We start from the raw sequence: 18,029 nt of genomic DNA, 5'->3' as shown, positions 1-18,029 counted from the left end.
GGTAAGTGTGGTATGCTTGGGAGGAACTGGTGACTTGGGACTTACCAAAGCTCTCCACCGCTGGGATTTTCCCCATGTCATGTCTGGGCCCATTGTAGACAAATTAATGGAGATTGATTGCTATAATTCATCAACAACTCCATTATTATTGTACCAGGATGGTAGAAGGTGAACTGGATGGAGTTTGGTCTTTTTTCATCCAGCAATTCCTATGTTCCTATGTCCTATGTTCTTATCATTGTGTATATATAGGTCTATGCGTATATTTCGCTGGCAGTCTCTCTGTGGTGTGTGTTCATCTACTTGTAAGGGGTTCATATATCAATCTGTGTATATTTCCCTGCCAGTATACGTGTGGGGTGTGTTTATCTTCTTGTATGTGTGTGTGGTGCATACAGAGTCTGTGTATATTCCCTGGCAGTGTATGTACGAGGTGCATACATCAATTTGTGTATATTTCCCTGGCAGTTTGTGTGTGGGGTACATCCATCAATCTGTGTATCATATTATAGTAGGTATGGCACAGGTGGAGGCCATTCGGTCCATCGTGCCTGTGCCGACTCTTTGAAAGCTATCCAATAAGTCCCATTCTCCTGCTTTTTCCCCGTAGCCCTGTAAATTTTTTCCCTTCAAGTATTTATCTAATTCCCTTTTGAAAGTTACTATTGAATCTGCTTCCACCACCCTTTCAGGCAGTGCATTCCAGATCATAACAACTCGCTGAGTAAAAAAAAATGTTTCCTCTTGTCGCCTCTGGCTCTTTTGCCCATCACCTTAAATCTGTGGTTACCGACCCTTCTGCCACTGGAAACAGTTTCTCCTTATTTACGCTATAAAAATCGTTCATGAGCTGTGCCGCAGCTTGAGTATTGCGTACAGTTCTGGTCACCACATTACAGGAAAGATGTGATTGCACTAGAGAGCGTGCAGAGGAGATTTACGAGGATGTTGATTTTAGGACTGGAGATTTTAGCTATGAGAAAAGATTGGATAGGCTGGGTTTGTTTTCTTTGGAACAGAGGAGGTTGAGGGGTGATTTAATTGAGGTGTACAAAATTATGAAGGGCCGAGATAGGGTGGATAGGAAGGTCCTATTTCCCATAGTAGAAAGGTCAATGACCAGGGGGCATAGATTTAAAGTAATTGGTAGAAGGATTAGAATGGAGCTGAGGAGAAATTTTTTAACCCAGAGGGTGGTGGGGGTCTGGAACTCACTGCCTGAAAGGGTGGTAGGGGCAGAAACCCTCATCACATTTTAAAAATACTTGGATGTGCACCTGAAGTGCTGTAACCTACAGGGCTACGGACCAGGTGCTGGAAAGTGGGATTAGGCTGGGTAGCTCTTTTTCGACCGACACAGATACGATGGGCCGAATGGCCTCCTTCTGTGCCACAAATTTTCTATGCTTCTATGAATTTGAACACCTCTATTAAATCTCCCCATACCCTTCTCCAGCTTCTCCAGACTCTCCACATAACTGAAGTCCCTCATCCCTGGAACCATTCCAGTAAATCTCTTCAGCACCCTCTCTAAGGCCTTGACACCTCTCCTAAAGTGTGGTGCCCAGAACTGAACACAATACTGCAACTGAGGCCTAACCAGTGTTTTGTAACAGTTTAGCATATCTTCCTTGCTTTTATAATCTATGCCTCTATTAATAAATGTAAACAATTTTACAACACCAAGTTATAGTCCAGCAATTTTATTTTAAATTCACAAGCTTTCGGAGACTTCCTCCTTCCTCAGGTAAATGTTTCAGGAGCTCCTTGAAGCCTACGCATTTATACATATTGAACAATACATGGTGTTTACAGACTGCCCCTGCAACTGCCCGTTGCCAAGGCAATCACCGTGTTCAGACAGAGAGGTGTCACCTGCAGAACCCCCGAATACACATTCAACAAAAAAACAAACAGGGAAAAAAACAGAGAAAAAAAACAGAGAGAGGCAGAAACATCCGGAAGGCAGAGAGAGCCAGCAAATGACCCATTATATTAAAAACAGATAACATTTGTTCGCTGGTGGGGTAACGTGTAGCGTGACATGAACCCAAGATCCCGGTTGAGGCCGTCCTCATGGGTGCGGAACTTGGCTATCAATTTCTGCTCGACGATTTTGCGTTGTCGTGTGTCTCGAAGGCCGCCTTGGAGTACGCTTACCCGAAGGTCGGTGGATGAATGTCCATGACTGCTGAAGTGTTCCCCGACTGGGAGGGAACCCTCCTGTTTGGGGCTGCGCGCGCACGCTGGCGCGTCAGCGGGGAACCCGGAAGTGCGCGGGTTCGAGGCGGGCTCCGGTCCTGCTACGGGATTTCACAATTTTCGGGGCCCCCCCGCCAGGAACGCACCCGATAGCGGGTGCTAAAATGCTGCCCAAGGAGTCTGCAAAGGGGTATAGATAGGTTAAGTGAGTGGGCAAAAAATGTGGCAGATGGAGTATAATGTGGGAAAATGTGAACTTGTCCACTTTGGCAGGAATAGAAAAGCAGTATATTATTTAAATGGAGAGAGATTGCAGAACTCTGAGGTACAGAGAGATCTGGGTGTCCTAGTACACGAATCACAAAAAGTTAGTATGCAGGTACAACAAGTGATGAGGAAGGCAAATGGAATGTTATCATTTATTGCAAGGCGAATGGAATATAAAAGTAGAGATGTTTTGCTACAGTTGTACAGGGCATTGGTGAGACCACATCTAGAATACTGTGTGCAGTTTTGGTCTCCTTATTTAAGAAAGGACATAATTGCTTTGGAGGCGGTTCAGAGAAGGTTCACTCGACTGATTCCTGGGATGAGGGGATTATCTTATGAGGAAAGGTTGGACAAGTTGGGCCTGTATACACTGGAGTTTAGAAGAATGAGAGGTGATCTTATTGAAACATATAAGATCCTGAGGGGACTTGAAGGGGTAGATGCTGAGAGGATGTTTCCCCTTGTGGGAGAGACTAGAACTAGGGAACACAGTTTAAAAATAAGAGGTTTCCCATTTAAGACGGAGATGAGGAGAAATTTTTTATCTGAGGGTCGTGAGTCTGTGGAACTTCCTTCCCCAGAGAGCGGTGGAGGCAGGGTCATTGAATATTTTTAAGGCTGAGTTAGATAGATTCCTGATTAACAAGGGAGTCAAAGGTTATAGTAGGTAGATGGGAAAGTAAGGTTGAGGTCACAATCAGATCAGCTATGATCTTATCAAATGGCAGAGCAGGCTCGAGGGGCCGAATGGCCTACTCCTGCTCTTAATTCATACGTTCGTATGTATGTCCTCTTTTACAGTGGCTTTGGCCATTCCTTCTTTCTTGTTAAAGACTGCTGCAAAGTACCCATTTCGTACCTTTGCCATGCTCTCTGCCTCCATGCGTATATCTCCCTTTTGGTCCCTAATTTGGCCCCACCCCTCCTCTTACTACCCATTTACCATTTATATGCCTATAGAAGACTTTTGGATTCCCTTTTATATTGGTTGCCAGTCTATTAACATAAGAACATAAGAAATAGGAGCAGGAGTAGGCCAATCGGCCCCTCGAGCCTGCTCTGCCATTCAATAAGATTATGGCTGATCTGATCCTAACCTCAAATCTAAATTCATGTCCAATTTCCTGCCCGCTCCCCATAACCCCTAATTCCCATATTCTCATACTCTCTCTTTGCCCCTCTTATTTCCTATTTTTACTTCTGTTGTGGGAAAATCACCACTCGGAGTCGGACTTAAAGATTCAACATGCAGTTTATTGGACAAAGTACTTTGGGAGAAGAACTGGATGCTCCGCAGTGCACGCAACTAACTTCTCAACTTCAAAATGGTTGTCACGCTTTTTTATACCTTTCAAGTACAGACTTTCCGCAGCTATTACATTATTAGTCTTGATTAGTTACACATTAGCCAATTAGGCCCCCACAGCAACAATTGACCTCCAATCACATTAAAACAACTGTTATCAACTTAAGACAGTATGGTCTTTGTCTATCCAGTCTGGTTCTGTAGTTTTTATCTTTGTAACTCCAGACTGTAAGTCAGCTTTCTAAACACACAAGCTCAGCATTTTTTAATGTCTTCTCACACAGTCCATCTTGAGCAGAATCCATTTTGTTTAGTAGAGTCCATTTTGTTTCGTAGTACACTAATTTGTCATATGTTATGTTTAAGCTATTAATTATGGTTAGTCTGGTCTGCGCAAAGCGCATTTCAGTGTGGTCTCGGGGCAGTGACCGCAGCCATGCACACAATAGTCACTTCATCTTTGCCTTTAACCCAACAGCTTAAATTTTACTTTAACACTTCCCTTCTGTACTTTCTATACACAACCTGCTTCTCACTGTATTAACAACCTGACATCTGTCATACACCCACTTTTTCTGCTTCATCTTGCTCTCTATCTCTTTCGTCATCCAGGGCGGTCTGGCTTCGGTTGTCCTACCGTCCCCCCTCATGGAAATGTATCTAGACTGTACTTGAACCATCGTTTCTTTAAAGGCCACCCATAGTTCAATTACAGTTTTGCCTGCCAATCTTTGATTCCAATTTACCCGGGCCAGATCCGTTCTCAACCCACTGAAATTGGCTCTCCCCCAATTAAGTATTTTTACTGTAGATCACTCTGTGTCCTTTTCCACAGCTAATCTAAATCTCATGATACTATGATCACTGTTCCCTAAATGTTCCCCCACTGACACTTGCTCCACTTGACCCACCTCATTCCCCAGAACCAGATCCAGCAATGCCTCCTCCCTCATTGGGCTGGAAACATACTAATCAAGAAAGTTCTCCTGAACACACTTCAGAAATTCTTCCCCTTCTTTGCCCTTTACACTGTTACTATCCTCAATCTGTGTATATTTCCCCGGCAATGTGTGTATGGGGTACGTACATCAATCTGTTTATATTCATTGGCAGTGTGTGTACGGGGTGCATACATCAGTGTGTGTATACTTGCCTTAGAGGCAGTGCAATGGAGGTTCACTAGAATAACTCTCGGGATGAGAGGGTTGTCCTATGAGGAGAGATTGAGTAGAATTCGCTGGAGTTTAGAAGAATGAGAGGTGATCTCATTGAAACATGTAAGATTGTGAGGGGGCTTGACAGGGTAGATGAGGAGAGGTTGTTTCCCCTGGCCGGAGAGTCTAGAACTAGGGGGCATAGTCGCAGGATAAGGGGTCGGCCATTTAAGACTGAGATGAGGAGGAATTTCTTCACTCAGAGGGTTGTGAATCTTTGGAATTCTCTACCCCAGAGGGCTATGGGTGCTGAGTCGTTGAGTATATTCAAGGCTGAGATATATAAATTTTTGGACTCTAGGGGAATCAAGGGATATGGGGATCGGGCAGGAAAGTGGAGTTGAGGTAGATCAGCCATGATCAGACTGAACGGCGGAGCAGGCTCGAGGGGCTGTATGGCCTACTCCTATTTTTTATGTTTTAACATTTCCTGACAATGTGTGTGTGGGGTGCACATATCAATCTGTTTATAGATCTCTGGCCGTGTGTGTATGGGGTACATACATCAGTGTGTGTATATTCCCCAACAGTGCATGTATGGTGTACGCACGTCAGTCTGTGTATATTCCCTGGCAGTGTCTGTGTGTGGTGAGTGTGTATGTCAATCTGTGTATATTCCCTGGCAGTGTCTGTGTGGGGTGTGTTTACCTGCTTGTGTATGGAGGGTGTGTACATCAGTCTGTGTATATTCCCTGGCAGTGTCTGTGTGGAGTGTGTTTACCTGCTTGTGTAGGGAGGTTGTGTATATCAGTCTGTGTATATTCCCTGGCAGTGTCTGTGTGGGGTGTGTACATCATTCTGTGTATATTTCCCTGGCAGTGTCTGTGTGTGGAGGGTGTGTATGTCAATCTGTGTATATGCCCTGGCAGTGTCTGTGTGGGGTGTGTTTACCTGCTTGTGTAGGGAGGGTGTGTACATCAGTCTGTGTATATTCCCTGGCAGTGTCTGTGTGTGGAGGGTGTGTATGTCAATCTGTGTATATTCCCTGGCAGTGTCTGTGTGGGGTGTGTTTACCTGCTTGTGTAGGGAGGTTGTGTACATCAGTCTGTGTATATTCCCTGGCAGTGTCTGTGTGGGGTGTGTACATCATTCTGTGTATATTCCCCTGGCAGTGTCTGTGTGTGGAGGTTGTGTACATCATTCTGTGTATATTCCCCTGGCAGTCTGTGTGGGGCGTGTTTACCTGCTTGTGTAGGGAGGGTGTGTACATCAGTCTGTGTATATTCCCCTGGCAGTGTCTGTGTGTGGAGGGTGTGTACATCATTCTGTGTATATTCCCTGGCAGTGTCTGTGTGGGGTGTGTTTACCTGCCTGTGTGTGGAGGGTGTGTACATCAGTCTGTGTATATTTCCTGGCAGTGTCTGTGTGGGGTGTGTTTACCTGCCTGTGTAGGGAGGGTGTGTACACCAGTCTGTGTATATTCCCTGGCAGTGTCCGTGTGGGATGTGTTTACCTGCCTGTGTGTGGAGGGTGTGTACACCAGTCTGTGTATATTCCCTGGCAGTGTCTGTGTGGGGTGTGTTTACCTGCCTGTGTGTGGAGGGTGTGTACATCATTTTGTGTATATTCCCTGGCAGTGTCTGTGTGGGGTGTGTTTACCTGCCTGTGTGTGGAGGTTGTGTACACCAGTCTGTGTATATTCCCTGGCAGTGTCTGTGTGGGGTGTGTTTACCTGCCTGTGCAGGGAGGTTGTGTAGACCAGTCTGTGTATATTCCCTGGCAGTGTCTGTGTGGGGTGTGTTTACCTGCCTGTGCAGGGAGGGTGTGTACACCAGTCTGTGTATATTCCCTGGCAGTGTCTGTGTGGGGTGTGTTTACCTGCCTGTGCAGGGAGGGTGTGTACACCAGTCTGTGTATATTCCCTGGCAGTGTATGTGTGGGGTGTGTTTACCTGCCTGTGCGGGGAGGGTGTGTACACCAGTCTATGTATATTCCCTGGCAGTGTCTGTGTGGGGTGTGTTTACCTGCCTGTGCGGGGAGGGTGTGTACACCAGTCTGTATATTCCCTGGCAGTGTCTGTGTGGGGTGTGTTTACCTGCCTGTGCGGGGAGGGTGTGTACACCAGTCTGTGTATATTCCCTGGCAGTGTCTGTGTGGGGTGTGTTTACCTGCCTGTGCGGGGAGGGTGTGTACATCAGTCTGTGTATATTCCCTGGCAGTGTCTGTGTGGGGTGTGTTTACCTGCCTGTGCGGGGAGGGTGTGTACACCAGTCTGTGTATATTCCCTGGCAGTGTCTGTGTGGGGTGTGTTTACCTGCCTGTGCGGGGAGGGTGTGTACACCAGTCTGTGTATATTCCCTGGCAGTGTCTGTGTGGGGTGTGTTTACCTGCCTGTGCGGGGAGGGTGTGTACACCAGTCTGTGTATATTCCCTGGCAGTGTATGTGTGGGGTGTGTTTACCTGCCTGTGCGGGGAGGGTGTGTACACCAGTCTGTGTATATTCCCTGGCAGTGTCTGTGTGGGGTGTGTTTACCTGCCTGTGCAGGGAGGGTGTGTACACCAGTCTGTGTATATTCCCTGGCAGTGTCTGTGTGGGGTGTGTTTACCTGCCTGTGCGGGGAGGGTGTGTACACCAGTCTGTGTATATTCCCTGGCAGTGTATGTGTGGGGTGTGTTTACCTGCCTGTGCGGGGAGGGTGTGTACACCAGTCTGTGTATATTCCCTGGCAGTGTCTGTGTGGGGTGTGTTTACCTGCCTGTGCAGGGAGGGTGTGTACACCAGTCTGTGTATATTCCCTGGCAGTGTCTGTGTGGGGTGTGTTTACCTGCCTGTGCAGGGAGGGTGTGTACACCAGTCTGTGTATATTCCCTGGCAGTGTCTGTGTGGGGTGTGTTTACCTGCCTGTGCAGGGAGGGTGTGTACACCAGTCTGTGTATATTCCCTGGCAGTGTCTGTGTGGGGTGTGTTTACCTGCCTGTGCAGGGAGGGTGTGTACACCAGTCTGTGTATATTCCCTGGCAGTGTCTGTGTGGGGTGTGTTTACCTGCCTGTGCAGGGAGGGTGTGTACACCAGTCTGTGTATATTCCCTGGCAGTGTCTGTGTGGGGTGTGTTTACCTGCCTGTGTGTGGAGGGTGTGTACACCAGTCTGTGTATATTCCCTGGCAGTGTCTGTGTGGGGTGTGTTTACCTGCCTGTGCAGGGAGGGTGTGTACACCAGTCTGTGTATATTCCCTGGCAGTGTCTGTGTGGGGTGTGTTTACCTGCCTGTGCAGGGAGGGTGTGTACACCAGTCTGTGTATATTCCCTGGCAGTGTCTGTGTGGGGTGTGTTTACCTGCCTGTGCAGGGAGGGTGTGTACACCAGTCTGTGTATATTCCCTGGCAGTGTCTGTGTGGGGTGTGTTTACCTGCCTGTGTCGGGAGGGTGTGTACACCAGTCTGTGTATATTCCCTGGCAGTGTCTGTGTGGGGTGTGTTTACCTGCCTGTGTGTGGAGGGTGTGTACACCAGTCTGTGTATATTCCCTGGCAGTGTCTGTGTGGGGTGTGTTTACCTGCCTGTGCAGGGAGGGTGTGTACACCAGTCTGTGTATATTCCCTGGCAGTGTCTGTGTGGGGTGTGTTTACCTGCCTGTGTAGGGAGGGTGTGTACACCAGTCTGTGTATATTCCCTGGCAGTGTCTGTGTGGGGTGTGTTTACCTGCCTGTGTGTGGAGGGTGTGTACACCAGTCTGTGTATATTCCCTGGCAGTGTCTGTGTGGGGTGTGTTTACCTGCCTGTGTCGGGAGGGTGTGTACACCAGTCTGTGTATATTCCCTGGCAGTGTCTGTGTGGGGTGTGTTTACCTGCCTGTGCAGGGAGGGTGTGTACACCAGTCTGTGTATATTCCCTGGCAGTGTCTGTGTGGGGTGTGTTTACCTGCCTGTGCAGGGAGGGTGTGTACACCAGTCTGTGTATATTCCCTGGCAGTGTCTGTGTGGGGTGTGTTTACCTGCCTGTGCAGGGAGGGTGTGTACACCAGTCTGTGTATATTCCGCCCTGGAAATCCCCGGCTGTGGGTGCCGCCGGCCCGAGGTCGCAGCGATCGCTGAGTTTGGAGAATATTCGCGGAAGTTTGTGGCGGGTCCGGAGCGGGGGGACAGAGTCCCGGCGACAAAAAGTGACCCTGAGCCCGGGACAGGGCCGGTCAAAGTTCTTGGTTTCCGTCCACCTCCCGCCTTGGTCAACGGAAGGAAATATTAATCGAGTGAGAAGTAGCTGGGAGGTGAATTTGTGAAGTGTGGTCTTATTTGTGATCGGGTCGGGGGGGGTTTCTCATTCTTTGGACACCCCCCCCCCCCCCCCCGACCCCCTCATTTCCAGCAGTTCCTTTCGGTTCCGTTTCTCTCCTCACCGAGTCCCGGGGCGAGATTCACGATCTCACTCTGGGTTTTATGGAAGCAGCAAACGGTGAAACTGCATTTTTGGATCATTTTTTTAAAACCATTGTCAGTTCGGTTTGAAGTGAATCCCCGCTCGGTGAGTTTTTTAAATCGGAAAAGGCGGCGCCGTCATTATTTTTGGTGCGCGCGGCTCGTGGGCTCCTTGAACCCCCCGTTTACTTCCTGTTGTCGGCGACACATCTCCTGGATCCATGGCCTCCTGCGGCACAGCCCGACAACGGCTCGACTCACCGCACTGACATTCAGCTAGGGGTTGGCAACTGCGGCCGGTGCGAGTACCAGCGGCTCTCCAGAATCGGGTCAGTGCTGTCAGTCCGCTCCATTCGTCCCACCATTGTGGGCTCTGCCCTCAGCCGTCTAGGCCCTAAACACGCTCCCTCTCCCTCAACACTCTCCCTCCCCCTAAACCCCCTCCCTCAACACTCTCCCTCCCCCTCAACACTCTCCCTCCCCCTCAACACTCTCCCTCCCCCTCAACACTCTCCCTCCCCCTCAACACTCACTCTGAACCCCCTCCCTCTCCCTGAACCCCCTCCCTCTCCCTGAACCCCCTCCCCCTCCCTGAACACTCTCTCCTTTAAGACGCTGCTTAACATTTACAACAACAATAAGTTGCATTTATATAGTGCCTTTAAAGTAGTAAAACGTCCCAAGGCGCTTCCGAGAAGCGATTATCAAACAAAAAATTGACACCAAGCCACATCACGAGCTATTGGGACAGGTGACCAAAAGCTTAGTCAAAGAGGTGGGTTTTAAGGAGCGTCTTAAAGGAGGAGAGAGGTAGAGAGGCGGAGAGGTTTAGGGAGGGAATTCCAGAGCTTAGGGCCTAGGCAGCTGAAGGCACGGCCGCCAATGGTGGAGCGATTAAAATCGGGGATGAGCAAGAGGCCAGAATTGGAGGAGTGCAGAGATCTCGGAGGGTTGTAGGGCTGGAGGAGGTTACAGAGATAGGGAGGAGTGAAGCCATGGAGGGATTTGAAAACAAGGATGAGAATTTTAAAATCTTATCTTTGACCAAGCTTTTACTTACCCCATCTAATATTTCCTTCTTTGGCTCGGTGTCAGTTTTTGTCTGGCGTTCCTGTGAAGTACTTTGGTATGTTTTCCTACATTAAGGGCATTATATAAATGCAAGTTGTTGTTTATTAACCTTTGCCCAATTCCAATTTAAAGATGGCCTGGTAACCTGATTGCATCAGTCAAACCAGCAAACTTCATTCATTTACCTTTTGGTCTGTAGAAACCAGCTTTAAAAAGATTACCTCTGTACATGTAATTTGACTGTTGATACTAATGCTGTTGCTGTGTCATCAATGATCAGCAAAATATAACTGTTTCTCAAAAAAAATGTTCCCACAGGCTGGAATTCCATCGAGGGATTCAAATAACATTACAGATTGTGACACTGAGGATTAACTGGTTTGAATCCACCTCCTAAACCCTGAGGTTAGAACTGAGATTTGTCAGATTTCAGTTTTAGTTGTACATGGGTTTTAAAAAAAAATAGTTTTGTGCTGGCATGTGGCAGTTGTACATGATCAGTAAGAATTGTGATGCCAATTCTGCAGGTTTAGCCTTGGGTGATAGATAAGAAACTGTCTGATGGAGTAACGGAGCGAGGAGTTATGTTGGGGTGGGGGAGTACTCAGTGGGTTTGTCACTGCAGTTACTTTCTCATTTGCATAAATAATCGGGAATCAGATGCAAAGTGGTGAAATTTGGAGATGGCATCAAACTATGGCAATGGGATCAGAGGAAGTTAACTCAAATTAGTGAGTTGGACAAAATATGTATATAGACAGAAAAATAGCAGATTAAATTTTATCCAGACAAATGTACTGAACATGGGAAGGAAAAATGGATGATACATGTATTAATGAACATCATTGAAATAACTAAGGATGAATTGATAAAATGTCTGTACATTCGATGCTAAACTTTCAATGCAGAGCAACAATCAACAAAGCCAGTAGAATGTTGAAGGGAACGGAAAAGTTAAACGTGGACTTTTAATATACATGCTAGAATAGGACAAGGGGGGCATAGGTTTGAGCTGGTGAGCCAGTGAAAGCAAAATTTACGATTCATAACAAGAATTGTCAGCCTTGGACCAGTCCAGAGACTTGAGCATTTAATCTAAGCTGACACTCCAGTTCACTACTGAGGTAGCGCTGTGCTGTCGGAGGTGCCATTTTTCAGATGAAATGTTAAACCGAGGCCCCACCTGCCCTCTTAGGTGGACATAAAATATCCCATTGCAATATTCAAAGTAATAGAGGGGAGTTCTCCCTGGTGTCCCTCAACCGATGTTACCAAAACTGATTATCTGGTCAGTTACCTCATTGCTGTTTGTGAGACTTTGCTGTGTGCACATTGACTGCTGCATTTTCTTACATGACTACACTTCAAAAATGCTTAATTGGCTGTGAATCACTTTGGGACATCCTGAGGACATGAAAGGCCCTGTAAAAATCCAAATGTTTTCCTTCCATCTACTTCTATATACAGAGTGATCAACACAGAGACGGGACTCTGGTTAGAGTGATGGAGGTGGAAACCCTGGAATCATTTAAGGATTAATTGGATGCTGCAATGCGATGGATGAATTACGATTGGCCTTCCTCATCCATAATATTATCTTGTGATCCTCTGATTCTGGCAGAGATATTAAATAAATATTTTGAATTTTTTTAATATAAATGTTAGTGGAAGTAGGAATTGTAGGTGGAGGAGAATATAGAACTATTGTTAGAGGTAACTGTAGAAAATTAATTGGTTCTGAAAAAAAACTAACAAGTAGAATGCAAGGTGGATAAGTAACTGGACCCTGATGGATGTACCCAAGGCTGTTCAGAGAAGTCAGAGAGGTGACAGTAGAGGCGCTGGCTACAAAATTTCAATCTTTTTTAAATATGCAAATAGTGCTGAGAGTAAAACCCTTGTTCAAGAAGGGAGAGAAGGATAAACAAGGTAACAGGGCATAATAAAATTAGAAGCACTTTTTCAAACAAAAGGTAGTGGAAATCTGCAACTCGCTCCCCAAAAGGCTGTGGATGTTGGCTCATTTGAAATTTTCAAGTCTGAGATCGATAGATTTTTTTTGTTAGGTAAGGGTATTAAGGGATATGGAACAAGGGTGGGTAAATAAAGTTGAGGTACAGATCAGCCATGATCTAATTGAAAAGCAAAGCAGACTTGAGGGGCTGAATGGCCTATTCCTGTTCCTCTGTAAATATAGACCAGTTAGCCTATCTTCAGTTGTAAGCAAACTCTTAGAATCCATAATTTGAGATAAAATTAGTAAGCGTTTAGAAATGCAGGTGTTAATCAAGGACAGCGGGCATGGATTTGTTAAAAGCAAGTTGTGTTTGACAAATTCAGTAGAGTTTTTTTCAAATGAGTCACTAATTGGATAGTTAAAGGGAATGCAGTAGATGTAATGTATACTGTATCTGGATGTTTGATAAGGTATCTCACGAGACAAGAGGCATTTGATGTAAGAGGAAATGTAGCAGCCTGGATAGAAAGTTAGTTGGCAGACAGGAAAGAAGGATTTAATATACATAATATATTTTGGGTGGGAGATACAAGGAATTGGAGTATACACTTTATGGAAAGGCACTGAAGGGTGTGGATGAACAAAGAGATCTAGGGGTTCAGATACAGATTCCTTGAAAGTGTGAGTGTGGGTAAATAAAGTAATAAAAACCAACATCGTTTTAGGTTTTATAAATAGGGGCATAGAAAACAAGAGTAAAGAAGTAATGATAAATTTGTACAAAACTTTGCTAGGCCAAACTTAGATTCCTGGGGCAGGAGGGACCTGTACAGGTCGGATGGGTTGCACCTCAACCGATTTGGGACCAATGTCCTCGGGGGGAGGTTCACTAGTACTGTGGGGAAGGGTTTAATCTAATTTGGCAGGGGGATGGGTACCAGAATGAAGCATTAGAAAGCAGAAACAAGATGCACAGAGGACTGGGAGAGACAAATAGCACTAGAGTGAAGAATAGTTCAGAAATAAGAGGGATCGAACAGGGAGTGAATCCGAGGCAGTCTAAGATGAGTTTGGAATGCATGAGCGTAAATGCAAGTAGAGTGGTAAATAAGGTTGGTGAGGTGCAGGCACAAGTCGCCACATGGGACTATGATATAGTGGCAATAACCAAGACTGGCCTCAAAGAAGGGGAGGATTGGGTAACTAATATTTCTGGCTACAAGGTATTCAGGAAAGATAAAGTTAGAGATGGAAAGAAAGGAGCGGGTTGGGGGAGGATAGCAGCATTGATCAAAGAAACTATTCTAGCACTGGAAAGGCATGATATCAAAGGCATGGAGTCAAAGATAGAATTTATTTGGTTAGAATTAAGGAACAATAGAGGAGCTACTATGCTATTGGGTATATAATATGGGCCTCCATATAGTGGGAAGGAGATGGAGCAGCAAATTTGCAGGCAAATTACAGAAAGATGCAAGAAATGTAGACTAGTAATAATGGGGGACTCCAGTTATCCCAATACGGACTGGGATAATAACAGTGTAAAGGGCAAAGGGGGGGAGGAATTCCTGAAATATATACAAGGGAACTTTCTTGATCATTGCATTTCCAGCCCAACGAGGAAGGAAGCAATGCTGGATCTAGTTCTGGGGAATGAAAAGGGGCAAGTGGAGCATATTGAGAAAGTAGTTTTAAAAAAAAATACAGGATCCTGGGCTTTATAAATAGAGGCAGAGAGTACAAAAGCAAAGAAGTCATGATGAACTTTTATAAATCACTGGTTCGGCCACAACTGGAGTATTGTTTCCATTTCTGGGCACTGCACTTTAGGAATTATGCGAAGGCCTTAGAGAGAGTGCAGAAGAGATTTACTAGAATGGTTCTAGGGACCAGGGACTTTATTTACGTGGATAGACTGGAGAAGCTGGGGTTGTTCTCCTTGGAATAGAGAATTGCGAGGAGATTTGATAGAGGTATGCAAAATCATCAAGGGTCTACTAGACAGAGTAGATAGAGAGAAACTGTTCCCATTGGCAGAAAGGTCAAGAACCAGAGGATGTAGATTTAAGGTGATTAGCAAAAGAACCAAAGATGACATGAGGAAAAACTTTTTTACACAGCAAGTGGTTAGGATCTGGAATGCACTGCCTGAGGGGGTGGTGGAGGCAGATTCAGTCATGGCCTTCAAAAGGGAACTGGATAAGAAATTGAAAGGAAAAAGTTTGCAGGGCTACGGTGATAGGGCGGGGGAGTGGGACTAGTTGGATTGCTCTTGCATAGAGCCGGCACGGACTCGATCAGTCAAATGGCCTCCTTCCATGCTGTAACCTTTCTATGATTCTTCCTGTGTTTCAGTGAGGGAGCATTTGGGGATCATTGATCAGGTTTAGAATAGTTATAGAAATGGACAAGGAACAATCAAGTGTAAAAATACTGAATTGGAGGAGGGCTCTTTTCAGTGAGTTAAAGAGGGATCTTGCCCAGGGGATTGGAATCAGAAACTGTTAGGCAAAACAGTAATTGAACAATGGGAGGCCTTCAAGGAGGTGATGGTTCGGGTACAGAGTAGAGACATTCCCACAAGGGGGAAAGGAAGGGCATCCAAAGCTAGAGCTCCCAGGATGACTAAATATATAGAGATTAAAAAGAAACAGAAAAAGGAGGCTTATGATGAACGCAAGGTTTATAAAAAGGTAGAGAGCCAGGCTGAATACAGAAAGTACAGAGGAGGTTTTAAAAAAGGAAATAAAAGGGACAAAGAGAGAGTATGAGAATAGATTAGTGGCTAAAATAAAAGGGAACCCAAAAGCCTTTTATAAACTGAGAAATAGTAAAAGGGAAGTCAAAGGAAGCATGGGACCAATTAGGGACACAAAAGGAGATTGTCTTGTGCAGACAGATTTTGGCTGAGGCACTAAATGAATACTTCGCAACGGTCTCACTAGAGAAGAGGATGCTGTCAATATAGCAGTAAAGGAGGAGGTAGTAGTGATATTGGATAGGATAAAAAATAGATAAAGAGGAGGTACTTAAAAGGTTGGCAGTGCTCAAAGTAGATAAGTCACCCGGTCCAGATGGGATGCATCCTAGGTTACTGAGGGAAGTAAGGGTGGAAATTGCAGAGGCTCTGGCCACAATCTTCCAATCGTCCTTTAGATGTGGGGCGGTGCCAGAGGACTGGAGGATTGCAAATCTTACACCCCCTGTAAGATTTCATAAAAGGGGAGAGGGATAAATCCAGCAATTGTAGGCCAGTCAGCCCAACGGTGGTGTTGGGGAAACTTCGAGAGACAATAATCCAGGATAAAATTAATTGGCACTTAGAAAAGTCTGGGCGAATAAATGAAAGTCAGCAGGGATTTGTTTAAGGAAAATCATGTTTGACTAACTTGATTGAGTTCTTTGATGAAGTAACGGAGAGGGTTGATGAGGGTAGTGCGTTGATGTTGTGTATATGGACTTTCAAAAGGCATTTGATGAAGTACCACATAATAGACTTCTAAGCAAAATTAAAGCCCATGGGATTGAAGGGACAGTGGCAGCGTGGATACAAAATTGGCCAAGGGACAGAAAGCAGAGAGTAGTGGTGAACGGTTGTTTTTCAGACTGGAGGGAAGTATACAGTGGTGTTCCCCAGGGGGTCAGTATTAGGACCACTGCTCTTTTTGATATATATTAATGACCTGGACTTGGGTATACAGGGTATAATTTCAAAGTTTGTAGAGGACACAAAACTCGGAAATGTAGTAAACAATGTGGAGGATAGTAACAGACTTCAGGAGGACATAGACTGGTGAAATGGGCTGACACATGGCAGATGAAATTTAACCCAGAGAGGTGTGAAGTGATACACTTTGGTTAGAAGAATGAGAAGAGGCAATATAAACTAAATGGTATAATTTTAAAGGGGGTGCAGGAACAGAGAGACCTGGGGTTGTTTGTACACAAACCTTTGAAGGTGGCAGGACAAGTTGAGAAGGCTGTTAAAAAGCATATGGGATCCTGGGCTTTATTAATGGAGGCAGAGAGTACAAAAACAAGGAAGTTATGCTAAACCTTTATAAAACACTTGTTAGGCCTCAGCTGGATTATTCTATTCAATTCTGGGCACCACACTTTAAGAAGGATGTCAAGGCCTTAGAGAGGGTGCAGAAGAGATTTACTAGAATGGTGCCAGGAATGAGGGACTTCAGTTAAGTGGAGAGATTGAAGAAGCTGGAGTTCTCCGTAGAGCAGAGAGGGCTAATTGGAGATTTGTTAGAGGTGTTCAAAATCATGAAGGGTTTTGATAGAGTAAATAAGGAGAAACTGTTTCCAGTGGCAGAAGGGTCAGTAACCAGGGGACACAAATTTAAGTAGATCTGAAAGAGCTAGAGGCGACATGAGGAAACATCTTTTTACACAGAGTTGTTATGATCTGTAATTCAGTGCTTGAAAGGGTGTTGGAAGCAGATTCAATAATAACTTTCAATAGGGAATTGGGTAAATACTTGAAGGGAAAAAGTTTAAAGGGCTATGGGGAAAGAGCAGGGGAATGTGACTAATTGGATAGCTCTTTCACAGAGTCATCACGGCACGATGGGCTGAATGGCCACAGAGAGGGAGGTGCTGGAAGTCTTAACGCGCATCAAGGTAGATAAATCTCCGGGACCTGATGAAATGTATCCCAGGACGTTATGGGAGGTTAGGGAGGAAATTGCGGGTCCCCTAGCAAAGATATTTGAATCATCCACCGCTACAGGTGAGGTGCCTGAAGATTGGAGGGTAGCAAATGTTGTGCCTTTGTTTAAGAAGGGCGGCAGGGAAAAGCCTGGGAACTACAGACCAGTGAGCCTGACATCTGTAGTGGGTAAGTTGTTAGAGGGTATTCTGAGGGACAGGATCTACAGGCATATGGAGAGGCAGGGACTAATTAGGAACAGTCAGCATGGTTTTGTGAGAGGAAAATCATGTCTCACGAATTTGATTGAGTTTTTTGAAGGGGTAACCAAGAAGATAGATGAGGGCTGTGCAGTAGACGTGGTCTACATGGACTTCAGCAAAGCATTTGACAAGGTACCGCATGGTAGGTTGTTACATAAGGTTAAATCTCATGGGATCCAAGGTGAGGTAGCCAATTGGATACAAAATTGGCTTGACGACAGAAGACAGAGGGTGGTTGTAGAGGGTTGTTTTTCAAACTGGATGCCTGTGTCCAGCGGTGTGCCTCAGGGATCGGTGCTGGGTCCGCTGTTATTTGTTATTTATATTAATGATTTGGATGAGAATTTAGGAGGCATGGTTAGTAAGTTTGCAGATGACACCAAGATTGGTGGCATTGTGGACAGTGAAGAAGGTTATCTAGGATTGCAACGGGATCTTGATAAATTGGGCCAGTGGGCGGATGAATGGCAGATGGAGTTTAATTTAGATAAATGTGAGGTGATGCATTTTGGTAGATCGAATCGGGCCAGGACCTACTCCGTTAATGGTAGGGCGTTGGGGAGAGTTATAGAACAAAGAGATCTAGGAGTACAGATTCATAGCTCCTTGAAAGTGGAGTCACAGGTGGATAGGGTGGTGAAGAAGGCATTCAGCATGCTTGGTTTCATTGGTCAGAACATTGAATGCAGGAGTTGGGATGTCTTGTTGAAGTTGTACAGGGCATTGGTGAGG

The 18,029-nt window shown here is 45.6% G+C and overlaps 1 protein-coding gene across 6 annotated transcripts in view; it reads left to right on the top strand.

Moving 5' to 3' along the window:
* The first annotated feature begins 8,959 nt into the window (after positions 1-8,959).
* The window catches only part of parp10 (poly(ADP-ribose) polymerase family member 10), a 50,995-nt gene continuing 41,925 nt past the window's right edge, over positions 8,960-18,029 (top strand). The window contains exons 1-2 of one of the 6 annotated variants that reach the window (XM_067968702.1): positions 8,960-9,198; positions 10,736-10,822. The gene's annotated coding sequence lies outside the window, so the exon portion shown is untranslated. The other 5 variants (XM_067968691.1, XM_067968671.1, XM_067968685.1 and 2 more) reach the window with 5 other exon arrangements.

Source organism: Heptranchias perlo, chromosome 2 (assembly GCF_035084215.1).
Source record: "Heptranchias perlo isolate sHepPer1 chromosome 2, sHepPer1.hap1, whole genome shotgun sequence".
Classification (NCBI taxonomy): domain Eukaryota; kingdom Metazoa; phylum Chordata; class Chondrichthyes; order Hexanchiformes; family Hexanchidae; genus Heptranchias; species Heptranchias perlo.
This window is presented reverse-complemented; position numbering and strand designations above follow the sequence as displayed.